The 25,538-nt window shown below is 36.9% G+C and overlaps 1 pseudogene; it reads left to right on the top strand.

Annotated features, from left to right (window-relative positions):
- Positions 1-3,076: 3,076 nt before the first annotated feature.
- LOC129620569 (multiple coagulation factor deficiency protein 2 homolog) lies at positions 3,077-3,532 on the top strand (annotated as a pseudogene).
- The last annotated feature ends 22,006 nt before the right edge of the window (positions 3,533-25,538 follow it).

Below are 25,538 nucleotides of genomic sequence, written 5' to 3'. Positions count from 1 at the left end.
TTGTCTTTATCAAGTCACTAGCATTTCTCTATTCCTGCTTCTGTTGTAAGCCAGCTTTCTTCACACCTGGATTACTGCATTGTTGTTATTGTTGTTTAGTTGCTCAGTCATGTCTGACTGTTTTGTGACCCCATGAACTGTAGCCTGCCAGGCTCCTTTGTCCTTGGGATTTTCCAGGCAAGAATCCTGGAGTGGGTTGCCATTTCCTCCTCCAAGGGATTTTCCCAACCCAGGGATAGAACCCATGTTTCTTGCATCAGCAAGGCAAATTCTTTATCAGTGAGCCTCTGGGGAAGCCCAAGGATTACTGCATTAGCATTCTATAATTTACCTCCATCTAAATTCACTTATTCCCATCCTGTTTCTTACCACCTGCAATCTGACATTTCTCAGTTCTCAGATTAATGTTAATAAAGATCTATTTTCACATATTGTTCTTTTTTACAAAACTTACAGCAGAAATGTATCATATAGTAGTCTGAATATGTATGTAAGAGACAGGCTAAATAGCCTGTCTTAAATAAATGGCAAGGCACCAGTATTCCATGATGGAATTCCTTCCTGGCATTTCTTGGGAAACTTATGTTTGCCAAATCCTCCCCCTCAAAAAAATCAGTTAAGAAATCAAAAAGGTAAAAGATAAAAAATTATTATAATTCTAATGAAAAAATTATAGCTTAACAATTAACATAGAGATATTACTAATGAGCAGGAAACACTGATATCAAGTTGAAAGTAAGAGAGAAAATATGTTCGGTTAATCTTGCTTGGAGCTGAAGCTGTTCCCTTGCTCTGAATGTATATGTATTCATGTATTCTTCTCTACTGCTAATGGTCAGTCATTCTTTCAAATAAAATAAATATTAATATGTTTACATGCATATTATACTGTAAACATTTCAAAAAATAATGAGTGAAAGCCCAAAAATAACAGATAATAGAAGCAAAATAATAGCTTAAACAGGCAATTTTGACAGGAGATTCTCTGTGTGCTGTTAATATTACTTGGAGATCCAAACTTTATACCATTTGAACACTACCCAATAATGTTGACTGGCATTTTTCAGTGTTTAAATATTTACTGTAGGCTATTAGACTTGTAAGTACTCCTAAATTAATATTTCCTGTACAACTTCTAAAGAAATCCATGCTGCACTTAGTTGCTCAGTCATGTCCAATTCTTTACAACCCTATGGACTGTAGCTCACCAGGCTCCTCTGTCCATGGGGATTCTCCAGGCAAGAATATTAGAGTAGGTTGCCATGCCCTCCTCCAGGGGATCTTCCAACCTAGGAATCAAACCCAGGTCTCCTGCATTGTAGGCAGATTCCTTACTGTTTGAGCTACCAGGGAAAGTAACATAAAACATATGAAGTATATTAAGTATGAAGTATTTTAAGACTTCAGGTGGCAAGAATACACAGAAAACTATACCAAAAAGATCTTCACAACCCAGATAATCACGATGGTGTGATCACTTACCTAGAGCCAGACATACTGGAATGAGAAGTCAAGTGGGTCTTACAAAGCATCACTACGAACAAAGCTACTGGATGTGATGGAATTCCAGGTGAGCTATTTCAAATCCTGAAAGATGATGCTGTCAAACTACTACACTCAATATGCCAGCAAATTTGGAAAACTCAGTAGTGGCCACAGGACTGGAAAAGGTCAGTTTTCACTCCAATCCCAAAGAAAAGCAATGCCAAAGAATGCTCAAACTACTGCAAAATTGTACTCATCTCACACGCGAGTACAGTAATGCTCAAAATTCTCCAAGCCAGGCTTCAACAGTGTGTGAACTGTGAACTTCCAGATGTTCAAGCTGGATTTAGAAAAGGCAGAGGAACCAGAGATCAAATTGTCAACAACTGCTGGATCACAGAAAAGCAAGAGAGTTCCAGAAAAGCATCTATTTCTGCTTTATTGACTATACCAAAGCTTTTGACTGTGTAGATCACAATAAACTGTGGAAAATTCTGAAAGAGATGGGAATACTAGACCACCTGGCCTGCCTCTTGAGAAATCTGCATGCAGGTCAGGAAGCAACAATTAGTACTGGACATGGAACAACAGACTGGTTCCAAATCAGGAAAGGAGTATGTCAAGGCTGTAAATTGTCACCCTGCTTATTTAACTTATATGCAGGTTACATCATGAGATATGATGGGCTGGACGAAGCATAAGCTGGAATCAAGATTGCTGGGAGAAGTATCAATAACCTCAGATATGCAGATGACAACACACTTATGGCAGAAAGTAAAGAACTAAAGAGCATCTTGATGAAAGTGAAAGAGGAGAGTGAAAAAGCTGGCTTAAAGCTCAACATTCAGAAAACTAAGATCATGGCATTTGGTCCCATCACTTCATGGCAAATAAATGGGGAAACAGTGACAGACTTTATTTTGGAGGGCTTCAAAATCACTGCAGATGGTAACTGCAGCCATGAAATTAAAAGACACTTGCTCCTTGGAAAAAAGTTATGACCAGCTTGGATAGCATATTGAAAAGCAGAGACATTGCTTTGTCAACAAAGGTCCATCTCTCAAGACTATGGTTTTTACATGTGAGAGTCAGACTATAATGAAAGCTGAGTGCTGAAGAATTGATGCTTTTGAACTGTGGTATTGGAGAAGACTCTTGAGAGTCCCTTGGACTGCAAGAAGATCCAACTAGTCCATCCTAAAGGAAATCAGTCCTGAATATTCATTGGAAGGACTGATGTTGAAGCTGTAACTCCAATACTTTGGCCACCTGATGTGAAGAGCTGACTCATTTGAAAAGACCCTGATGCTGGGAAAGATTAAAGGTGGGAGAAGAAGGGGATGACAGAGGATGAGATGGTTGGATGACATCACCGACTCAATGGACATGAGTTTGAGTAAACTCCAGGAGTTGGTGATGGACAGGGATGCCTGGCCTGCTGCAGTCCACGGGGTCACAAAGAGTTGGACACTGAGCGACTGAACTGAACTGAACTGAAGATGTCAGAAATTCCCAAGAGTTCTGTGAATTTCAATTTCTTATTCCTCAATCTCAAATATTAACATCTGTCAAGAATTTGAGGAGGGCTTCACGTCTGGGGAAAAACTGGTGGCAGCTGGTGGCAGCGAGGGCATATCATGGAGCATCTTGAAAGTGTCATCAACAAACCAGAAGCAGAGATGTCCCCACAAGAGCTGCAGCTCCATTATTTCAAAATGCATGATTATGATGGCAGTAATCTGCTTGACGGCCTAGAACTCTCCACGGCCATCACTCATGTTCATAAGGAGGAGGGAAGTGAGCAGGCACCAATGAACGAAGATGAGCTGATCAACTTAATAGATGGTGTTTTGAGAGAGGATGACAAGAACAATGATGGATACATCGACTATGCCAGGGGAATTTGCAAAATCCCTGCAGTAGACCAGATGTGGCCATCTCCCAGTTCAATGCAAATCTGACCCATTATAATGTGATCGGACACTTTATGTAATGCAAAATAACTCATTTCCAAAATACTGCTTTGGTATTTTGGTAAAAACCTGTAGCAACTTGTTACACTGGGGTGAGAAAGAGAAATCAAGAGAAATGAAAAAGCAAAGGAATGGGACTGACTGTAGTCCCCAAGTACTGTTAAATATCTTATTGGACAAGAGCTTGATTAAAAAAAAAATCCTTTTAAGAATATTGGATGATTGGAGCTGAGCACTCAGGAACTTGGATGGAGAATGCTGCTAGGCTCTTGGTTTTAATTCATGCTACCTGAAAAGTAAGACAAGCTTTTGCTAACGACACACTTTTCAGTAACTGAAGGAATGGAATGAATGCCAAATGTTTCCCCTGAGGGCATCCTGACTCTTCAGAGGAACTGTGGTCAGTATTTTGTAAAGTTCCCCTGGCCTAAATGATTACTCATTCTGGTCAAGGGAGTATTCAAAGCCACAGATCAGAAGAATGTCAAATAGTTGAGCTAGCCAGAGTCTAAGATCTGTATCTCCTGGGACTTTGGGAACACCACACCACTGACCTAAGTGATTCACCTTTTTCAGTTTTTCAATATTTCATAATACTACTGCCACATCCTTACACTATCTTTTATGTCTTCAACCAAGGAGAGACCTCAATTCTAAAAGTGTTCTCTACTTCTCATCATTAGCAAACATTTTAGCTTTCTAGGTATTTGTATTTAAGTCTTGTTTCTAGGGTTTTGTTTTTGCAGTTTAGAAACTCTTAAGAATGTAAGGACTTTATCCCTTCTGCTTGATACAGCAGAGGTGAGCTACTAGCCAGTCTAGCTTAAGTGAAAAGTGAAAAGATTCTTCACCAAGCACAGTGATTAACCTGACACACATGAGATGTAGAAGAAATGTTGTTTAAATTACCTCTTCTACCTGAATACATGAATTCTTTCAGATCAGCAGAAAAAGAAGCCTAAAACCTCTTAACAGTGTGAATCTCAATTGTAATTCAAAATCAGAAGTGGCTGCAGATTATAAGTTGGTTTATGGAATGTGATGGATATGCTGTGATAGGAAACGTGAAATGATGGTTGAATGGGTTAAAAAAAACTGCATAAAATTTGCTGTAAGATATATAGACTTATTTTCTGTACTAAAGTATTCTTATAAGAAAAATAAGTATTTGTAAAAATGGTTTCCTGTGTCAAATATTTGTGCAATCAGAGCTGAATTGTAAACTATTCTTGTAATAACTGGTTATTTTGAAAGATTTATATAATGAATTCTGGATATATGCCCAATAAAACTGATGAAATGAAAAAAAAAGAATTTGAAACACTAAGAAATATAAAACACAATCCTAATAAGTTTAAAGGAATAAAAATAACACAGAAAAGACCAAGAAAGCAGAACTGGAGATCTATTACAATCACTAAGGTGTAAAGGGTTCTATAAATACAAGGGATACGTTAGATATAGAAAGACGAGCACATTAACAGCTTATTTGGAAAGCAGTGAGTCATCTGGTTTCTTTACCATGTGGAGGACAGAAAGGGACTAGGGTAGATGAGACTAAAATAGAAAAATGTTGAGGCTACATTTTGAAAGGCATTGAACACTTAAAAGCCAAGCATACATATTTGAAATTGGTTTGACTAATAGTTACTGAATGTTTCCTATTTTCTCCATGAAGTCTTCTCCAGTGATTTTCACACCTCCTTCTTTGAACATCTATAGAATTTAACATTTTTACCAACCAAGTTAACAGCTGTGAGCCTGTAAGGATCTCAGGCACAGGTTTTAGTACTACTTGATTGTAATACCATTTGGGACCAAGAAATGCCTGCATCCTGTCATGCCAAACACTTTCTTCCCTGTGGGATTCCTGGGGAAGCCCTATGTACTAAAGAAAAGAGCAGAGTAGAAATCAAAGTCCCATTGTATTTACAGCTCAGAAAGCCCTCATGCTTAATTGAATCTAACCTATATCAGGGGGTCTGGAGGAAAGTTCAGGGTCATCTAAAACGATAGAACATAAAGTGAGCAAAAAATTCAGAAGAGATCCTAGAGAAAAGAAAAAGAAGAGGAGGTAGTTGAATTTTTCCCCAAAGATATAGGTTCTGCCTAGGTGTACTAAATATTGGGATTAAAAATCTCAAGACAACACATAGAGTAGTCATGACTTATAGGTGTAAAGTTCTGCTCACTAGTAAGCCTTAAAGCAAGTGAAAATTCTGGACTCTGACCAATTTTGACTCTTTTTTGTGAGTGTCAGAGAGCATCTAATAAAAGAGAACTTATGTGGGTATATAAATTAGCTATTACCTTAAAATATAATTTAGAGAAACACTATTGACATTTGGGGGCAAGACTATTCTTCATAGTAGGTTCTGTCCTGTGCATTGTTGGATATATATTATCATCTTGGGCTTCTACCCACTAATTGCCAGGATTACCCTTCAAGTTGTGATCACCCAAAATAGTCCCAGACATAGCTAAGTGTCCCTAGAGGGGCAAAATCATACCTGGTTCAGAAGTATTACCTTAAAACAGCCATTATTTATTTTCAGCTGGCAGGGTACTTGAGCTTCATCCTGCAGGTTATCTATTTTCTACAGGTTACACTCAGGTCTGCACTAAGTATGTTCATACTGGTGTCCACGCCAAAAGAACAAGAGCTATCTAAGGAGAACTCTTCACATGACAGTGGGAAGGACACTTGCCAGCAGTAGAACTTCTATTCACATAGCAAAGTGCATGGATATAAGGAGAGGTGAAGAACTTGGGGAGATAATTCACTCTATTGCAGTGTATCTGCTGAGAAAAGAAGTCTCTTGTCCACAGATGCCATATCTTATAATTCTCTTGTTCTTTATGACATCAGGTAAGTTAGCTGTTCTCAGGTGGCACAAGTGGTAAAGAAGCCACCTGTCAATGCAGGAGATACACAAGATGTGGGTTCAATCCCCGGGTCAGGAAGATTCCCTGGAGGAGGAAATGGCAACCCACACAAGTATTCTTGCCTGGAAAATTTCATGGACAGAGGAGCCTGGTGGGCCATAGTCCATGGGGTTGCAAAGAGTCAGACACAAACATAACTGAAGTGACTGAGCACACACATGTTAGTTATAAGTGTCTAAACAAAATAGCTGCATGTATGTCTGCTTTCTCCTTCAGTCTGTGTCTCCAAGGCAATGTCTCATCAGATATGAAATGATTCAAAAGGAAAACCCTTTGAGGAAAACCTTTTAAGGATTTTGCTTAGATCACCACAGGGCCTAGAAGATTTGAAATAACAAAATAAGAAAGGAGTTCACACATAGTAAGAACAAACTATTCTCTTCTGCTTTAGAATTTTCACCATGTGAGAAAAGTTTACAGGTTTTACACCAGAGCTCTCAATATCATTTATATTTGTCTGGATATAATACCACTCAACTCAGAGCAAACTGCGCTTAAGTTCTCTTCCTATGCAGTGGATTCAGTTATCCTACACCCATTCTCCTGCGGTCTTCAAGATGCCTAAGCTAAAGAACTTACCCAGGTTTTATTCAAAATGGATATCTGGATTAGGGGAACCACACATGAGCATTTGGTAAACCACCTTGTGATGATTCCAATCTGGATAATTTACTCATTTCAGCTATTCAAGATCATTCTGGAGGCATCAGGAAAAATTTCACATAAAATGTGAATCCAATATGATGTGGAACACATTTCTCCAGTTAAAAACCAAAAGAAACAAAGTGATAATACCTTATGCTATTTAAATATGCTTTTCTAACTGTGAGTTTTTCAATTAGTGAAGTATATATTATGATACAAGGGACAGTATTAACTGTTACTGAGCTGTCCCTAACCTTAACAAGAATTCCAAGTAAGTGCTATAGCTAAAGACTGATAATATCCAAGGATCTCCATCTTCTCACCATATTTTCCAGTGTTTTTATAAAATATAGACTCTGGAGAAAATGTTACCTAAGATTGAAGTAGATTCTGTATTATTGATCTTTATGACTTCATGCTTCCTTTGTTATGGTATTATAAAAGAAAAAGTGAAATAAAAGATGACAAAAACATTCATTGAATTTCCCTCTCACCCAACCTCTTATCTGGAATTTCTGAGTCTCTCAACCTTTTTCTAAAACTATTAATATTATTGCTGTGTTGACCTTTGCTGCTGTTTGCCATTTTGAAATTTACAGATCAGCAAGCACCAGTAAATCTTGTCAGAATTAATGCAAATATAAGACACAGTCATTACCAGATCCTCTCAGTAAAGAATAGCTTGCTACAATGTTATTACTGAGGCACAATTTATCCTGATTGCCAGAAAGATAAGACACCCTGAATGAAAGCAGTAACTTGCTCTGAGAAATATATTTCACTGGAGTTGCCCACACAGAAGTTTGCTCACGGATGAATGCTGTCAGGGCAGCGAGTGGCAGGAGAGATTGATTCACTCCTAAGTATCTCCCATCTCCCCCTGCTGGAAAATGAAAGTTAATTTGCTCTCATTCATTCTCTTCACTACACTAGACATTTTTAGGGGCTGAACTCAGAAAATGAAGACAGGTAAATCATGGTCCAGACAACTCCTCCCCACCCCCACCCCCGGGCTCTGAACATGCCTTTCTATTTCAGCCCTGTACATTTCTTTCCTAGGACTCCCTAGGATTAATACACCAGTGAATTCCAAGTCAGATGGAAAGTACTTTTTGTTGTGCTGGATGTGTTTATATTTTCGATATATAAATAAGTGGTTCCATAAAAGAGCTGACAATATACAGGTAGCAAAATTTCTGTTTATGACAATTTCATCTCTTCAATGCATTTCTAAAGCTCTATGAAAAATTCTTGTGATGAGGTTTATTGAACTAAGAATTTTAATGCAGTAGTCTTCTCAGAGAAAGAGTGCGAATAAATGAGTAAACCATGGAAAATAAAGCTGCTGTTGCTGCTGCTGCTAAGTCGCTTCAGTCGTGTCCGACTCTGTGCGACCCCATAGACAGCAGCCCATCAGGCTCCCCCGTCCCTGGGATTCTCCAGACAAGAACACTGGAGTGGGTTGCCATTTCCTTCTCCAACGCATGAAAGTGAAAAGTGAAAGTGAAGCCGCTCAGTCGTGTCCGACTTTTCGCGACCCCATGGACTGCAGCCCACCAGGCTCCTCCATCCATGGGATTTTCCAGGCAAGAGTACTGGAGTGGGGTGCCATTGCCTTCTCCGGGAAAATAAAGCTAAGGAAGAGATATTTTTATGTTTCCATAATATAGCTAAATGAGGGTGTTTATCAAATCTTGGAGAAAGGAAGAAAGTTCAAAAGAAATTTGTTCTAAATATAGATATAGAGAAACTTGGATATATGACCAAAGAGAGTGTGGACACTACATGGACTCATGCTCCTGTTTTGGTTTCTAGTCGAAACCAAGTACCTCTGACTTCAAAGAACATGAGTCATGACCATAAATACCACAAGGGGATGCTCTCAAGATCAACTACCACAGGGGGCAAAAATGTCAAGATTAAGACAATGAGAGCATATTTATAAAAAGATACATTAGGAGGCAGGGTAGATCAAAATGGCAGAGGATACAGAACTCACCTCCAACCACAAACACATCAAAATTACATGTATAACATGGGGCTATTCTCATGGAAAACTACCTAGAACCTGGCAGAAGAACTCCCACACAACCAAGGCTATAAGAAAGATACACACATAATCAGGCAGGATGGAAAGAAAAGCATCAGGACAGGACCTGAAGCTTGAGAGGAGACTAAGAGGAAGGGGAAGATCACATGGGTGGATACTCATCCTGTGGAGTGAGTGGGTTGAGCCACAGGCTGGGTGTTCCAATCCTGCTGTCCAGTGCATAGGAGAAAAGCTCCCTTGGATGCTTTGAGATCTGCTGGTACAGATATAAATGCTAGAAACTGAGACTCCACCTGTGAGGAATGCACAGGTGCTGCCTTGCTCCAAGCAGAGAGCACAGAGGCCTGCCTTAATGACTGCTGCCTCACCACACTCCCCACTGTGAGTTGAGAGAGAGCCCTGGCCCCTCACTCCATGCCACAACTTGGCACTGGATCTAAGGTGTTGAGGACCTGGGAAAATGTTCCATCTGGGGAAACAGAGGTGATCTGGGGGCCCAGGACATCCTAAGTTGCAGGACTTTCATTTTAGCACTTGGAGCATATCATGCCACTCCCTTCTGACCTGCAATGTTTCTGCAGAGAATCAGCTGATAGCCTTATGGGGATGCCCTTATATATGACTGTTTTTCTCTTGCTGCTTTTAGAATTCTCTCTTTATCCTTAACTTCTGCCTTTTTAAATTATGATATGTCTTGTTGTGGGTCAGTTTGGCTTCATTTTGATTGAGACCCTTTGTGCTTCCTGTACCTGGATATTTGTTTCTTTCTTTAGGTTTGGGAAGTTTTCAGTCATAATTTCTTCATGATATGCTCAAAATGCTAAAATGAAAATCCTACAACTTAGGATACTCTACAAAGCAAAACAATCATTTAGAATAAAATAGAAATAAAGAAATTCTCACACAAGCAAAAACTGAAAGAATTCAGCAATACTAAACCTACCCTAAAATAAATGTTGAAGGGTCTTCTCTAAATGCAAAAGAGGAAAGAATCTAGAGGAAAGGGGAAAAAACCAATTGGAAAGACATATAGAAAAGACTCAATATGACTTAAGTCAGTACCTAGATTAAAATAAAACTGTAATAGCAGCTATAACTAATAAATAACAAAGGGATGAGGATGAAGATATAAAATATGACATCAAAAACACATGTGGGAAGGGAAATAAAAAATGGAGATCAACATATACACAACCTATTCTGACCACAAGTCAAAAACCAATCGATACACAAAAACCAGAAAGAAATCAAGCAACAAAAAGAGTTAAAGGCATTAGACTTTGAAAAAAAATAAATAAAACAGATGAAATAATTTTATAAAGAGAAAATCCTACACCAAAAATTTGTTAGATCTAATCAACAAGTTCTCAAAGCTGCAGGATACAAAATTAATGTACAAAGATCAGTAATGTTTCTAAATATTAAAATAAATTATCTGAAAAAGAAATAATAAAACAATTCCATTTGTAATATCAGCAAATAGAAGTATATAGGAATAGATTTAACTAAGGAGATGAAAAATGTCTAAACTGGAAACTCTAAGACATCGAAAGAAACAGAAGACACAAGTAAATGGAAAGGTATACCATGTTTATGGTCTGCAATAATTAATATTGTTAAAACATCTGTATTACCCAAAGCTACCTGAATTCAATGTAATCTCTATCAATATTCAAATGACATTTTTTACAGAAGTAGGAAAGAACTATAAAATTTATATGAAACCACAAAAGCTCTCATAGCCAAAGCAATCCTGAGAAGGAAGAGCAAAGTGGAAAGTACCACACTTCCTGATTTCAAGCTATATGATAAAGCACAGTAATTAAAACAGTATAGGACAGACATTAAAAAAAGAAACAAAAAAAAAACACAGAGGCCTATGGAACAGGATTGAGAGCCCAGAAATAAGCTTATACATGTAAGTCAAGAAGAAAACATATTGTTTTAAAAGCTCATTGACATGGGTTATGGCCATGATTTTTTTGGATATGACACCTAAAGCATAAACAAGAAAAAAAATAAACAAATGTTGACTATGTCAAACTAAAAATCTTCTGCACAGCAAAATGAACAACAAAATGAAAAAGATAATCTAAGGAATGGGAAATAATTTTAAATTATTTATCTGATAAGGCTTTCACATCCAAAATATACAAAGAACTCAATAACTCAATAGCAAAATAATGTAACAAATAATCCAGTTTAAAAATGGTAAAGGATCTGAATAGAATTTTTCTAAAAAAATATGCACAGATGGCTAACAGGAACATGAAGAGGTACTCAATATCTGCAATCATAAATGAAATGGCAAATCAAAACCACAATGAGATGTCTCCTTATGCCTGTTAAAATGGCTATCATCAAAAAGACAAGAGATGAGAAATGCTGGTAAGGAGGTGGAAAAAGGAAACCCTTATGCACTGTTGGTGGGATTGCAAATTGGTTAAGATACTACAGAAGACAGTATGGAGGTTCCTCAAAAAATTTTAAAACTGAATTATTGTATGATCCAGAAGTTCCTCTGCCTGGAACACATCAAAAGTAAATAAAACACTATGTTGAGGGATATCTGTACTCCCATTTTTATGAAGTATTATTTACAACAGCCAAGATGTGGAAACAACATAAGTGTCCATCTCCAGATGAATGAATTTAAAAAATGTGGCATATAATCAATGGAATATTATTGAGCCATAAAAAGAAGGACATCCTGCCATTTGTGACAACATGGATGGAGCATGAGGACATTATGTTTAGTAAAATAAGCCAGACAGAAAAAGACAAATAATGTATGTTATCAGATATATGCCAAATTTGAAAGAAAGAGAGAGAGAAGGAAACAAAAAAAAAGGAAGGAAAGAAGAAAAGAAAGAGGAAATTTTTAAAAATAAATAAAAGCAAGGAAGGCAGGAAAAAGGAAGGGAGGGAGGGAAAAAAAAAAAAAAAAAACCTCATTGTAAGAGAAATCAGATTTGTGGTTGCCAGAAGCAGGGTATAAAAAAGTGAGAGAACTGGATGCAAGTGTTCAAAGGTACAGACTTCTAATAAGAGAAATAAGCACTGGAATTCAGTGTATAAAACATGATAACTATAATCAACACTGCTGTATGGAATGTTTGAAAGTTGTTGTAAAACTTCACATCACAAAGGGGAAAAAAAAATTTCTCTCCTTGTTTTATATCAAAATGAGATGATGAATGATAACTAAAGGTGCTATGGTAATCATTTCACAGGATATGCAAGTTATTTTTCTCCATACCTTAAACTTACACAGTGCCATATGACAGATATATCTAAAAAAAAACTGGGGGGAAAAGGTTATAAAATTTTAAAGGTAACTTTCACTTTGATAAAGCATCATCTTCTAAGAATAAATTGCAAAGATAGGAGCAGAAAAATGCGACTATGTGTCTGCTTATAAAGACAGGTAACATTTCAGAACTCCATTTATAAATGAAAAAGTAATTAACCAACATATCATTATGCTGTTTTACCTGCGATAAGAAATATAGTTTTAAATAAGATTTTGGGAGCAGCTAAACAAAACAGATAAGAGTTATTTACTTCTAATGTCAGTAAGAAAAAAAAAAGTGATTCACAGACTGGGCATAGGACTCCATGATGCACTTGTCTTATGGTGAAAAAAACAAAGAAAACACAACCCAGCACCCAAGTCATTACCTCATGAGTTATTCTGTCCACCCAGACAAATAATAACCATGCTTTTTCCTCTTCTAAAATGTAAGGAATACCTATACTATTTCCAGTGGGCATAAATTTCTGGCTTTAAAAAGGTGAAATTACTAAATGTAAACTTTTGTTTTGTTTTCTTTTTAAAATGTGTTTGTTTTGTTTTAACACATCTCAAAGACTTTGGGGAATGAAGCAGGCATGACTTAATAATAAATAAGCATAAAGAACAGATATAAAGTTTTAAGATTGTTTCTAATTTCTCCCACCTTTAAAAAAAAATCTACTAACTACGTTTTCCTACCAAGTACTGTCCCATTTCTTAAATTCCTCTTGCAGCAAAACACTCATCGGATTTCCCACTCTACCTCCTGCCACACACCGCACCAAAGGTCACATGGCCTCCCTCACTGCTAAAACCACTGGTCAACCTTTAGATATGCCTTCTTTACCTGGTTTCCAGGATATTTCTCTCCTTTTTCTTCCTACCTTTCCTGTAACTCTTTTTCTTTGCTAATTCACCCTCTTCTCCTAGACCTCTTAAATTTGAAATGCCCCAAGGCTTCATCCTTCATCCTCTGCCTTTCTCCATCTAAATATGATATATATGCTTTAATATCCAGTTTTATATATTCAGTTCAGATCTTTCTACCAAGCAATTCCAGATTCACATATACTAATGCCTTCTTAATAACTAGGCATCATTATTACCTCAATATCCAAATATGGATATCTGATCTTCTCCACCTTCTCCAAAATAAATACATTTTTTATTGCACTGAATGCTAATTCCGTCCTTCCAGTTGCTAAAGCTGATAAACTACATCACCCTTGAATCATTTCCTTTATTCATGCACCATATGCAATCAATAAACAAATTCTGTTTGTAGAATATTCAAAATATATTCAGACTCTGACCATTTGCCATCAATCATCCTTCACTCAATCATCCTAGTCTGAATCCAAGTCAGTGCTCAATTGCATTCCTGTAATAGCTTCCAACATATCTTTCTGTTTAACTCTTGTTTTCCTACAGTGTATTATCCACACATCTGCAATGATCCTTTTAAAATAAAAGTAAAGTTGTGACATTTCTCGCCCTAAAAAATCATTTCGCTTGAAATAAAAAAATAAAAAACAGTACTTAAAATGGCTCAAACAGGCCTCCCCTGGAGCCTCCCAGACCTTGTCTCTTACTATTCTTTTCTTGTTAACCCTAATCTATCAAAATCACCTCCTTATTGTTCTCTGCATATGTCATAAGGCATTCTCTTGCCTTTGAGATCTTTGCAATGACTGTCCTCTCTTCCTGAAGGACTCTATTGACAGATAATCAATTGGCTAATTATCTTATTTCCTTCAAGTCTGTCCCACATGACAATTTGTCATTGGTACCCTAAGACCCAGAATCCCAATCTCCGTTATCTTCTTCTATGTCTCCCATACCATTCATCATTTTCTAACATACTACACAGTTTACTTATTTACTACTTCTCTCTATGAGAATGAAAGCTCCAGAAATGCAGAAAATTTGACCTGCTTAGTGGATATATCTAGCCAAGCATTCATAAGAATGCCTGGAAATAGTTGAAGATCAGTAAATTATTGATCTTGGAATCAATAAATATTATTGGAATCAATAAATATTATTGGAATCAATAAATATTATTGGAATCAATGAATATTGCTCTGCAAGGAAACTTCAGACAAAAGGAAAACATAGGGAAAATAAAAGGCATTGGTAAGATTCTCTGACTCATACCACCCTTAAAGGAAAAATTCACTGAAAATGAAAAGCTACCAATTCAAGGAATAATAGCAGTAGAATGGATTTTGTAGCACAGCAGTGACATTCACCTGGACTTCTAATTTCAAGCCAAGTCACTAGAATAACAATATACTGCATCCTCTGTGTTATCTGCCTCCTATAAAAATAGAGGGCTTGTCTTTTAAGTAAACTGACATAAAGTTTAATCAAAGTCTAACTAAAATAGGACTATAAATCTTATTATAATAAAATTTCATCTTCTTATAATCCCCAATAAAAAGTACATCTTATAAGTTTAGTTTCAAAGATATAGCACTGGAAAAGGATAATAAGTGTATAGAACACTTGAACAACAATTTAAACCAATTTGGCCTAACTAATTTGTCTGAAAAATTATATTCAATGCCTACACAAAACAACCTTTTCAAATACACATATAATGGTCAACATAACAGACTATACAGTGTACCATAAATTCACAATGAGTTTTAAGATATCAAAATAATACAGAATATGTTCTCTGACCATAAGAGAATTAAATTTAAATCAATTAAAATATCTCTAAAATCTCCAAATAAATTAAGCAACATCTTATAATTAACAGGTTAAAGAAGAAATCACTAGAAAAAGTAGAAAACATTTTAATTTAATGATAAATCCATAAGATATGAAAATTATGTGATGGACTAAAGTGTTTCAGAGGTGAATTTATAGCTAAATGCTTATATTTGGAGTAGGAAAGTTGCAAATGAATGATGAAAGCTTCCACTATAAGAAGCTAGAAAGAAAAAAGTAAATTAAATCCTAAGTAAATAGAAAATTTTTAAATATTAGGTATGCACAGAAATTGAAAAAATAAAAGACAATAAAGAAAATTAACAGTCAAAAGTTGATTCTCTGAACAGATTAGTAAAATTGATACATTTCTAGAACTAACAAATGAGTAAGAGATAAAATATTAATTATCAATATTAGGAATGATAAGAAGCACTATGACTAGAGATCCTACGGACATCAAAAGGAAAATAACCAAACATTATGGAACATTTTTATGCCAATACATATGACAAACAGATGAAAAGACCAAATTCATTCAAAAGTATAATTTGAAAAAGCTGATAAAGAATGAACAGGAAGTTTGAATAGCCCCATATATGTAAAAGAAATTAAATTCATAATTAAATCTCATCTCACAAGGGAAGCTGCTGCTGCTAAGTCGCTTTAGTCGTGTCCGACTCTGTGCGACCCCATAGACAGCAGCCCATCAGGCTCCCCCGTCCCTGGGATTCTCCAGGCAAGAACACTGGAGTGGATTGCCATTTCCTTCTCCAATGCATGAAATTGAAAAGTGAAAGGGAATCGCTCAGTCGTATCCGACTCTTAGCGGCCCCATGGACTGCAGCCTACCAGGCTCCTCTGTCCATGGGATTTTCCAGACAAGAGTACTGGAGTGGGCTGCCATTGCCTTCTCTGCACAAAGGAAGCTAGAGGCCCAAATGATTTCATTAATAAAAGCTATCAACATTTAAGGAAGAAAAAGAAGAATCTCACTAAAATTAGTAGAGACCACTCAAAAAATCATTTTAACAACAGACCAGCCTAATCCCACTACCAAAATGTCACAAAAAATATTATAGTGAAAAAAATATTATACTCCCCATGAGAGTAGATGCAAAACTTATAAATGAAATATAAGTAAATCAAACCCAGAAATATATTAAAAAAAATCATAACTAAGTAGAGTTAGTAGTTTTAAAACATCATTATATTTGTATATTGAACTAATAAAGAAAAGGCAGCTAACAAAATTGAGGGCCAAATCAAGATAAAATATCACAAGCTAAAAATAGAAGTGGATCTCCATTTCTGATAAAGGGCATCTGTGAAAACCTATAGATAACATTATAATTATGGGTGACATATTGACCTTTGTCCCCCAAGTTCAGAAATCCTGTACTATGCTGTGCTTAGTCACTCAGTCATGTCTGACTCTTTGCAACCGCATGGACTGTAGCCCACCAGGCTCCTCTGTCCTTGGGGATTCTCCAGGCAAGAATATTGGAGTGGGTTGCCATGCCCTCCTCCAGGGAATCTCCCCAACCCAGGAATCAAACTCAGGTTTCCCGCACTGCAAGCAGATTCTTTACTATCTGAGACACCAGAGAAAGCTAGTCAGTGTGAAAAAAAATTAAAAAGTATAAAATTTGAAAAAAAGCATTAAACTGTTTTTTATTCACAGAAATAAAAATTATATAAATTGATCATATGTTATAAATATGAAATGCAAAGTAAACTACAGAAAGATTTAACCTCTGAGCTACCAGGGAAGCCCACAGAAAGATTACTAAAACTAATAAGTAAATTTAACAAGATGTAGAACAAGAAGTTAATACAGGAAAAAAAATGTACTTGTGTATACTAGCAACAAGTAATTGAAACATAAAATTTGAGGAAAAAAAAAAAAAACTTCATCTGCAATAAGGAAAATCTGCAAAATATTTGCACATTGAAATTACAAAACATTTTAAAAGATACTATTAATGACCTAAATAAATAGAGAGAGAGACCATGTTTTGGATTGAAAGAATCAACATTGAAACAATGTCAATTTTACCCAAACTATCTACAGATTCAACACAATTCTGATAAAAATCCCAGCAGGTTTTGTTATACAAATTTACAACATAAGTTTAAAATGTGTAAATACCCCAAAGGACTTGAGATAAATAGAAAGAAAAGAAAAACTTGAAGAAAAGTGAACTTGGAGGACTTACACAACCTGATTTCAAACTATATTACTATAAAGTTCTAGTGATCAAGATAGTGTGACATTGGCCTAAGGAAAGAAAAACATATCAATGGGATAGTTTAGAGATTCCAAAAGTAGGCCAATACATATAAGGTCAGTGGAGAAAGGAGAGTCTTTTCAATAAATGGTGATGAAACAACTTACCAAAATGCAAGCTACTTCAATCCATAATAAAGCTTAATTCAAGATATATCATAGACCTAAAGATAAAAGCTAAAATTATAAATCTGTAAGAAAGCATGGTAGAATATGTTCACAGTCTTGGGGAGGCAGTAACTCTTAGCACACAGAAAGCACTATCCATAAAAGAAATAAAATGATGATAATAATTTGGACATTATAATAAAATTTGAAAAGTTCTTGTTTCTAAAGATATGATAAAAATGATCAATAAAGATGCAAGTACACATATACCAAGTATCCAAATACAGTAAAAAAAAAAAAAAACCTGCTAAAAATTAATTTAAAAATAGCCCAAATTTTTAACAGGGAAAAGACAATACCACAATGGAAATAAAAAGCATATTAAAAAGTATTCAGCATCTTTAGTCATCAGTTCAGTTCAGATCAGCCACTCAGTAGTGTCTGGCTCTTTGTGACCCCATGACTTCAGCACACCAGGCCTCCCTGTTCATCACCAACTTCCATAGTTTACTTAAACTCATGTCCACTGAGTCAATGAGGCTATCCAACCATGTTATCCTCTGTCGTCCCCTTCTCCTCCCGCCTTTAATCTTTCCTAGCATCAGGGTCTTTTCAAATGAGTCAATTCTTTGCATCAGGTGGCCAAAGTATTGGTGTTACAGCTTCAATATCAGTCCTTCCAATGAATATTCAGGACTGATTTCCTTTAGGATGGACTGGTTGGATTTCCTTGCAGTCCAAGGGACTGTCAAGAGTCTTCTCCAATACCACAGTTCAAAAGCATCAATTCTTCAGTGCTCAGCTTTCTTTTTTTTGTTTGTTTGTTTGTTTGTTTCAGCTTTCTTTATAGTCCGACTCTCACATCCATACATGACTACACGGATCTTTGTTGGCAAAGTAAAGTCTCTGCTTTTTAACATGCTGTCTAGGTTGGTCATAACTTTTCTTCCAAGGAGAAAGCATCTTTTAATTTCATGGCTGCAGTCACCATCTGCAGTGATTTTGGAGCCCAAAAAATAAAGTTTGCCAGTGTTTCCACTGTTTCACCTTCTTTTTGCCATGAAGTGATGGGACCAGATGCCATGATCTTAGTTTTCTGAATGTTGAGTTTTAAGCCAACTTTTTTACTCTCCTCTTTCACTTTCATCAAGAGGCTCTTCAGTTCTTCTTCACTTTCAGCCATAATGGTGGTGTCATCCACCCTTACATCCATATGTAAGGTTATTGATATTTCTCCCAGCAATCTTGATTCCAGCTTGTCATACAGCCCAGCATCTCTCATGATGTATTCTGCATATAAGTTAAATAAGCAAACAGGAAATGGCAAAGTGAACGTCGACATTTTAGGAATCAGTGAACTAAAATGGACTGGAATGGGTGAATTTAACTCAGATGACCATTATGTCTACTACTGTGGCCAAGAATCCCTTAGAAGAAATGGAGTAGCCATCTTAATCAACAAGAGTCTGAAATGCAGTACCTGGATGTAATCTCAAAAATGACAGCATGATCTCTGTTTGTTTCCAAGGCAAACCATTCAATATCAAGTAATCCAAGTCTATGCCCCAACCAGCAATGCTGAAGAAGCTGAACAGTTCTATCAAGACCTACAAGACCTTCTAGAACTAACACACCAAAAAGATGTCCTTTTCATTATAGGGGATTGGAATGCAAAAGTAGGAAGAAATATCTGCAGTAACAGGCAAATTTGGCCTTGGGGTCCAGAATGAAGCAAGGCAAAAACCAGTAGAGTTTTGCCAAGGGAACGCACTGGTCATAGCAAACAGCCTCTTCCAACAACACAAGAGAAGACTCTACACATGGACATCACCAGATGGTTAACACCAAAATCAGATTGATTATATTCTTTGCAGCCAAAGAGGGAGAAGCTCTACACAGTCAGCAAAAATAAGACTGGGATCTGACTGTGGCTCAGATCATGAACTCCTTACTGCAAATTTCAGACTTAAATTAAAGAAAGTAGGGAAAACCACTAGACGATTCAGGTATGACCTAAATCAAATCCCTTATGATTATACAGTGGAAGTGAGAAATAGATTTAAGGGACTAGGTCTGATAGACAGAGTGCCTGATGAACTATCTGATAGACAGAGTGCCTGATGGACAGAGGTTTGTGACATTGTACAGGAGGCAGGGATCAAGACCATCCCCAAGAAAAAGAAATACAAAAAAGCAAAATGGCTGTCTAAGGAGGACTTACAAATAGCTGTGAAAAGAAGAGAATTGAAAAGCAAAGGAGAAAAAAAAAGATACACCCATTTGAATGCAGAGTTCCAAAGAATAGCAAGGAGAGATAAGAAAGCCTTCCTCTGTGATCAGTGCAATCATCAATAAATTGCAAATTAAAGCCACAGAGGTAATACTGTTTCACACTCACTAGAACAGTTAAAATTAGAAGGACTGACAACCTCCAATGTTAATGAGGATATGGAGCCACTGGAAATCCCATAACAATGTTGGTGAAATTATAAAGTAGTACAACTACTTTGGAAACCTTTGGAAGTTTCTAAGTAAAATTAAACATACATGTCCTATAGCAGCATTTCTGCTCCTGAGTATTTACTTAGAAAAAAAATGAAAACATATCCACACAAAAACCTGTGCAAAATGTTTCCAATAGCTTTATTCATACTAGTCAAAAACTAGAAACAACCCAAATATCCATCAGTAGGAAATTAGATAAATATTTTGGTACAAAAATAAGGAAGAAAAAAAAGGGGGGGGGGCAAAGTACTGATTAAAGAAACATGACAACTTGCAAAAACATATGTATATGAAAAGAAGCCGGACACAAACAGTACATGTTATATTATCTACATAAATTTGTATACAATCCAAAGTAGTCTATAGTGATAGAAATCAAGACAGTGGTCACCTATGAAAGTGAAAGTGAATTCACTCAGTCGTGTCCAACTGTTTGAAACCCCATGGACTGTAGCCTACCAGGCTTCTCCGTTCATGGGATTTTCCAGGCAAGAGTACTGGAGTGGGGTGCCATTTCCTTTTCCAGGTCACCTATGAGAGTGATGTATATAAGGAACTTACTACAGAGGTTGAAATGTTGTATATTTGGGTTGAGATAGTATTTATATATGTGCAAACATTTGTGAAAATTCATTGAATCATTTAAGATCTATGCATTTCACTTTAAGCTAATTTTATCTTAATAAAGCATTTTACAATATAAATTGTCTTGGTTCATTAGTCAAAAGTCATTGCTGAAATGACATTCCAAGGTGCCACTTAGGAATGTATGTGTTCTCAAAGATAAAATATTGTTGAGGAATTCTGTGATATTTGAAAGCTTTGGATATATTTTGTGGCTGGACATGGAAAAATCTTGGCTGATGCTCAAACATGCAATGTTATGTTCTTACATATTTTATTATGGACATAGGTACTATAAAGGAAAAATCTACCTTTGCCCAAATTATATCACCAGTTTATATGTGATTAGAAGTCTAGGTATGGAAACCAAGGTATCCGACTAGCATAAAGTATGGAGAACATGGTCTGTATGCTTTGTATTTTCTGGTAATCAAATCTGAGTTTTCTAGGAAATACAAAGCTATCTAAATCTTCTGTGTTTCTGTATCTACAAGTTCTGAATGTTTTTTAGCATTTCCATTAAGTCAATGACAACACATGCTTGAATTTGTTTCACAGGTAAAAATATTGAAGCAAAGGGAAATCAAATTCATAATCACTTGACAACAGTGTGACTCGTTTAAACAGGAACAGTTCTAGCACTCAGTCAACTGTTATCTTAATTGTTCAAAACTGGACAACAAATAAAATTTATTTTTAATTAATAGACCATTTTTTAAATAAACATCACAACCTGATCTCCTAATTTTAAATAATCAAGCAATGGAAAAAGAAACTTTTAAACCAACCTCTCAGCTTCTGGTCTATAGCATTTCCTCCAGGAAATGTTAGCTCCTTATATCACCAACAAAGCCTTTCTGAAGTCCCAAAGAAAAATAAGATGGAATCTAGCCTAATCTACTTGCCTTTAGGGGGTCAAGTGCAGAGGCCTTGCACCTAACCTTAAGGATTAGGGTTCCCAGCACAGAACCAACCATTCTGTCTGATACCTCAATAGGCTGTATGCAGAGACATTGCACTCAAGATACTCAGTTAAAGATGTCAGTGGCAGACCATGTGCAGAGATGCTGTGTCAGGCACTGTAATCTGAAACATGAGCAGTATAACTGTACCTACCATGCAACAGTTCTGCCCCTTCCCACTGCTGATAAGGACACTATAAAGCAGAGCCAATGACTGTCAGTTAGGGATAGTATGCAGTCTAGAGTGAAAGTTTGAATTTCTTCATTCTATGATAAAAGAATAAAGCTTTCCTTTGCTTTTGAACTGAACTCAGTCTTGTTTTGCTGACGCGAGGGACACTGGGCAGAAGGACCTTTACTGGGCGGGGACTCAGAAGCGTGGATGACACAAACACAGAAGGCAAAATAAAAGTGAGTTAACTATAAAAACAGCTTGGTATTGGCAATAGTTCTCTAAAAGAAAAAATGGAATATCTGAGTTTTCCTTATCTCTAGGTAATTTGCTGAAGTATGGCACTGTCTCTTACAAAAGCAACCTACAAAAGTTCATTACATGCTGACTTGGACATCTTTTTATAATATAATTCATTCTACAGTAATCCAGAGTATGCCCACTCTTTGAAGGTTTATCTCTTACCCACATAAAGTATTTCCCAATCATGTTATGGTCACAGACACTTTTGTTAACTGGATGAACACTGCTATGAATTCTGTCTTCAGAAAAAAAATGAACATAGATTTGTAAACATCAAATTTTGTAAGTACTTTCTCAGGGCCCATAAACTTGTGACTAAGAAAACCTGCTTTTAAAAAACTCATATCTGAAACTCACAGTGATTCTTTTAATGACCAATTTAATTCTAACTATTATTCAACATGTTATATACAGAAGTGGTTCACACTGAGGATTAGGGTTCCCAGCACTTAATGGGAAACTCATTTTTAGATTTACATGTAAAATAGTCATGTAATACAAGTAATACTTTGTGAACCTGTTAAGAAAGTACATAGTAAAAAAATATTTACTATGACTTCCTTTCAGTTTTAAATAAACAATCACAACTTCTGTTATATTTAAAAATTATGGTCCATGAATGGGAAAAACAGGTTATTCAGTGTAAGGACAATGCTTGTTGAATAGATGGATTTGCAGACCCTCTGGAATAACTCTAAGATCCTACCCCTCTGTCCAACTTCCATCAAAGTCCAGAGGCTCAAAGTTAACTGACTGGGGGAAAAAACAGAAATTAATTAAAAGTTTCAAAGAGAAAATATTTTAATTTAAATAAACAGAAGAATATCTTCTGACACACAGAGAGACTATTAAGAAAAAATGTATTGTAATATAACTGCTGTAATTACATTGCACTGCTCTTTTAAAATAGCCTTTGAGTGTTTCAATATGTTATTTGCATTTTGTTTCAGAATGATTTCTTAACAGCAAATTGTTTCCATTTTCATTTATAACCTGCGGTGACACAAAGTGAACTGGGCTCTATAAACTACTGTGGAAAGCCGCAAGTTAACAGTTTGGTAAAACAAAGCCCCAAGGACATGACAAACAAATGGGGAATGTGGTGTTTGCAATTGCGGACTAAAAGAAGAAAAACATCTGAATTCCAAATACCATATTAAAAGTGGACACTGCTCATGACTGCTTTATGCAATAGTTTTGCAGGCCTGAGGTGAGAAATAAAAAATTGGTCACTCAATTTAACCATTGAATACTTGGACACTATTGTATCCTTGGGCTTCCCTGGTGTCTCAGATGGTAAAGAATCTGACAGCAATGCAGGAGATCCAGGTTCAGTCCCTGGGTCAGGAACATCCCCTGGAGAAGGAAATGGCAACCCCCTCTAATATTCTTGTCTGAAAAATTGTATGGACAGAGGAGCTTGGTGGACTATAGTCAATTGGGTTGCAAAGAGTCAGACATGACTGAGCAACTGAACTGAACTGAACTAAGTGAACGTGAGGATCCAGCGGATGTTGGCAATTTGATCTCTGGTCCCTCTGCCTTTTCTAAAACCAACTTGAACATCTGGAATTTCACAGTTCACATACTGTTGAAGCCTGGCTTGGGGAATTTTGAGCATTACTTTACTAGCATGTGAGATGAGTGCAATTGTGCGGTAGTTTGAGCATTCTTTGGCATTGCCTTTCTTTGGGATTGGAATGAAAACTGACCTTTTCCAGTCCCGTGGCCACTGCTGAGCTTTCCAAATTTGCTGGCATATTGAGTGCAGCACTTTCACAGCATCATCTTTTAGGATTTGAAATAGCTCAACTGGAATTCCATCACCTCCACTAGCTTTGTTCATAGTGATGCTTTCTAAGGCCCACTTGACTTCACATTCCAGGATGTCTGGCTCTAGGTGAGTGATCACATCATCATGATTATCTGGGTCTTGAAGCTAAGTATCTAGTTAATCACTAGAAGCATACTTTATAGTCATTTACCCTTGATTGCCTTGAGCTAGTAAATATTTTTAAGGAGTTTTAAAGCTTTAGTTTGGGTAGAGGCATGATCACCCAAAGACCCCACAGACTGAGACAGAACTGTGTTTGAGTGTCTCCTGCAGAGTTACAGGTCAGCAGTGGACTGCCACAGGGGCAGGAGCTCTAGGTGCAGCAGATCTGGGTATGGCATAAGCCCTCTTGGAGGAGGTCTCCATTAACCCCACCACAGAGCTACCAGAACTTACATAGGACTGGGGAAACAGACTCTTGGAAGGCACAAACAGAATCTTGTACACACTAGGACCCAGGAGAAAGAAACAATGACCCCACAAGAGACTGACACAGACTTGCCCATAAGTGTCCAGTAGTCTCTGGCAGAGGCATGAGTCAGTGGTGGCCTGCTACAGGGTTGGGGGCACTGAGTATAGCAATGTATGCATGGGACCTTTTGAAGAAGGTCCCCATTATCTTCATTACATCCACCATAGCTTGGCCTCAGGTAAATAACAGCAAGGGAACACAGCCCCACCCATCAACAGAAAATTGGATTAAACATTTCCTGAGCATGGCCTCCCCCATCAGAACAAGACCCAGTTTCCCCCTCAGTCAGTTTCTCCAATCAGGAAGCTTCCATAAGCTTCTTATCCTTCTCCATCAGAGGGCAGACAGACTGAAAATCACAATCACAGAAAACTAACCAATCTGATCACATGGACCACAGCCTTGTCTAACTCAATAAAACTATGTAGGGTGAACCAAGACTGACGGGTCTCTCTGATGGTGGAAAGTTCTGACAAACATGGTCCACTGGAGAAGGGAATGACAAACCACTTCAGCATTCTTTCCTTGAGAACCTCATGAACAGTATGAAAAGGCAAAAAGATAGGACACTGAAAGATGAACTCCCCAGGTCAGTAGGTGCCCAATATGCTACTGGAGATCAGTGGAGAAATAACTCCAGAAAGAATGAAGAGACAGAACCAAAGCAAAAACAACACCCAGTTGTGGATGTGACTGGTGATGGAAGTAAAGTCTGATGCTGTAAAGAGCAATATTGCATAGAAACCTGGAATGTTAGGTCCATGAATCAAGGCAAATTGGAAGTGGTCAAACAGGAGATGGCAAGAGTGAACATCAACATTCTAGGAATCAACAAACTAAAATGGACTGGAATGGGTGAATTTAATTTGGATGACCATTTTATCTACTACTGTGGCCAAGAATCACTTAGAAGAAATGGAGTAGCCATCATAGTCAACAAAAAAGTCTGAAATGCAGTACTTGGATGCAATCTCAAAAATGATAGAATGATCTCTGTTTGTTTCCAAGGCAAATCATTCAGTATCACAATAATCCATGTCTACGCCCCAACCAGCGATGCTTAAGAAGCTGAAGGTGAACAGTTCTATCAAGACCTACAAGACCTTCTAGAATGAACCCAAAAAAGATGCCCTTTTCATTAAAGGGGACTGGAATG

This window comes from Bubalus kerabau, chromosome 10 (assembly GCF_029407905.1).
Source record: "Bubalus kerabau isolate K-KA32 ecotype Philippines breed swamp buffalo chromosome 10, PCC_UOA_SB_1v2, whole genome shotgun sequence".
NCBI classification, from domain to species: Eukaryota; Metazoa; Chordata; class Mammalia; order Artiodactyla; family Bovidae; genus Bubalus; species Bubalus kerabau.
Note: the sequence above shows the minus strand (reverse complement) of the source record. Positions and strands in the feature narration are given on the sequence as shown.